At 34.6% G+C, this 3,053-nt stretch overlaps 1 non-coding gene across 1 annotated transcript; it reads left to right on the top strand.

The window, feature by feature from the left end:
- The first annotated feature begins 329 nt into the window (after positions 1-329).
- Positions 330-436, top strand: LOC143678527 (U6 spliceosomal RNA). The gene has a single exon (XR_013173321.1). It is a non-coding gene; the product is annotated as a U6 spliceosomal RNA (small nuclear RNA).
- Positions 437-3,053: the final 2,617 nt, after the last annotated feature.

Here is a 3,053-nt window from a genome sequence, read left to right on the forward strand (position 1 = left end):
TGGGCAGAATCTGTAGGACTGGTTCTGTTTAAAAGTAAATGCCTTTCCAATGTCTTGAAAAAGTTATAGCAATACCACAATGCTATATAAAATAAATATCATCTTCACAATCCCAGGATTCAAATAAAATAGAATATTGTTGAATAAGATAGACTTTAATTTATTCAATTTCTTCAAGGTACAGTTCCCACATTCTTTCAGATAGAAGGTGGCAATATGACTTCATGATGAAATGACTATTGTTTGAGGGTTAGCACATTGAGAAATTCACCGCATAAGTAAGAGTCTTCCATTGATATTATCTTTGCCAACAATATTTCCTTCATCTTATTCTTGCTTCTGTAGAACAAATACTAAATTTGGAATGATACAGAGAATATTAGGGTGTTCTCTGTGAAAGGAGGGCATGCACAATTGTGAAGCATTCCACGTTTTTGGGCAATCAAAATCATAAAATTTGATGATGGAGCAGATAGAGAATAGAACAGAAAAAAGATTGGGCAGTGTCTCAGGGATTTAAGTGACAGTGTGAGGAAGCAAATATACATGTTAAGCATATCCCAAAAGGAAGAGGAGAAGAGAAGGAAAAAAAAAAGCAGAAAGAATATTTGAGTGAATAATGGTTGAAAATTTCATACCTCTTATAAAAAATTAAATATACATGTCCAAGAAGTTCAACATACTCCAAACAGAATGAATCCTAATAAACCTACACTTTCACACTTACTAAACAGAGAATAAGTTAGAAACCTCACAAAAGACGAACTATGTGAAGAAGCTGCTTACAAGAAGTGAAAATAGAGAGAGGAAAAGATATGCCATATAAAAGCCTAAGGACAAACACCTATATATAAGAACTAGCACCAAAAATCTTCTAGAAGAAAATATAAGGAAATATCTTCAAGACCGAGTAATTGGAGGTATCTTCCTAAACTTTACACCCAAAGCACAAGCAACAAAAGAAAAAAAATAGATAAATGGGAACTCCTCAAAATCAAATGCTTTTGATTTTCAAAAGTCTTTGGCAAAAAGGTGAAGAGGCAGCCAACTTGATGGGAGAAAATATTTGGAAATCACACATAGGACAAAAGTTTGATATCCCGTATATATAAAGAAACCATACAAATCAACTACCAAATAACAATGTGATTACAAAATGGGCCAAAGTTATGAATAGGCATTTTTCTGAAGAGCAAATACAGATGGCTCAAAAGCCCATGAAGAGATGCTCATTTTCATTAGCTATAAAGGAAAATGCAGATCAAAACTACAATTAGATACCGCCTGACACCTATTGGAATAGCTGCTATTAAATAAACAGGAAACTACAAATGTTGGGGAGGATGTAAAGATATTGGGAAACTTATGCATGCCTGGTTGAAATGTATAATGGATCAGCCACTATGGAAAACAGCTTAGCAGTTCCTTAGAAAACTTACAAAGTTGCCTGATTACCAGGAAATAGCATTACTCAGTATATACCCAGAAGAGCTAAAAGCTGTGACATAAACAGACATTTGCACACTGATAGTCATGATGATGGTATGGTCCCCATGACAAGCTCAGGGATCTGTCCTGTAACTACTTATTGAAGAGTACTTTAAAACTATTGCTTTTTTTTTCTTTGCTTGAATATATGTTGTATTATGCAATAAAAAGTTTGAAAAAAGACAAAGGAGAAAATAGCTGAAGTAAGTGCCAGGATTTCTCTAGGGAACAAGGGAGAAGAAGGGGCACTGCACAGGATTAAGAAACAACATACACATACAGTTAGTTAAGTGAGGTCAGGGGACTCAAGTTCATCAGGAGCAAGAGTACCAAATAAACTGACACCTACATATTTATTGTGCTCTTACATGGGAACTGCTTTAGGGAGTATAATAAAGCAAGATTATTTTTAACATCTGTCATGCCTGCAAAGGTATAGCATTTGGTTGTCAGTTCCTGTCCCAGGAACCATCTATTACTCATCAGAATGTTTTCTATACAGCTGCTTTTGGGCTCCAGAGTCAGCGTCCTTGAGAGCAGAGTGAGCATTGACTAACCTGCCTGAAACTGCAGAGGCAGAACTTTCTCACAGTAAGGTCAGATTAGAAAAGGTGCCTACAGGCTGGACCTCATTTCACAGGAGACCAAGGGGCCGTGCCTCCAAGGTTATTCTGACGTGGCTTTGCCAACACTCAGAGACCTGATTCTGGGCCCCAACAGGTAAGTACTTCATTTAAAATAATGACTCTGGACATTAATGGAGTAACCTACGAAATCAAAAAAGTATAGATTAGTAGGATGGAAAAGAAAGTATCACCCAACTTTACAATTTTTTAGCCCAAGGATGAAAATATGTTGAAAGTGAAAAGATGCAAAAAGATGATCTATGCAAATAGCAATAAAAAAAAGAGTTGGACTAATGATAATAGTATCAGACAAAATAAACTTTAAATCAAAATCTTATGAAAAGGAGTAGGGCACTATATATTAATAAAAAGGACAACTCACGAAAATAATAACAATCATAAATATTTATGCATGTTCTGATGCTGCCCCAAAATACATGAAGCAAGTACAGGAAAATCTGAAGGGAGGAATAGACACCTCTACAGTAATAGTTGGAGATATCAATACAACAGTCTCACCAATAGAATAGCTAAGCAGATCAATAAGGAAACAGAGAACTTGAATAATAGAATAAACAAACTAGAATTAATATATAAAAAATTCATCTGCATGGTATGAATAGAAAGCTATTGAAAACAGGAACTCCAGCACATCTTTGAACACCAGTGTTTGTAGCAGCATTATTCACAATTATTAAAAGGTGAAAGCAAAACAAGTGCCTATCAAATGATGAATGAATTTTAAAATGGGATACATATAGACAATGGAATATTATTGAGCCACAAAAAGAAAGGTCGTCTGAATACACATGAAAACATGAAATAAACCTTGATGAATGAGTGAAATAAATCATATTCAAAAAGACAAATGTTTCATGATCTCATTGATAAAAAATAATTAGCTTAAGTGAAGTAGAGTCAGAATCTAGAATATTCTAG

The sequence above is a fragment of the Tamandua tetradactyla genome, chromosome 3 (genome assembly GCF_023851605.1).
Source record: "Tamandua tetradactyla isolate mTamTet1 chromosome 3, mTamTet1.pri, whole genome shotgun sequence".
NCBI lineage: Eukaryota > Metazoa > Chordata > Mammalia > Pilosa > Myrmecophagidae > Tamandua > Tamandua tetradactyla.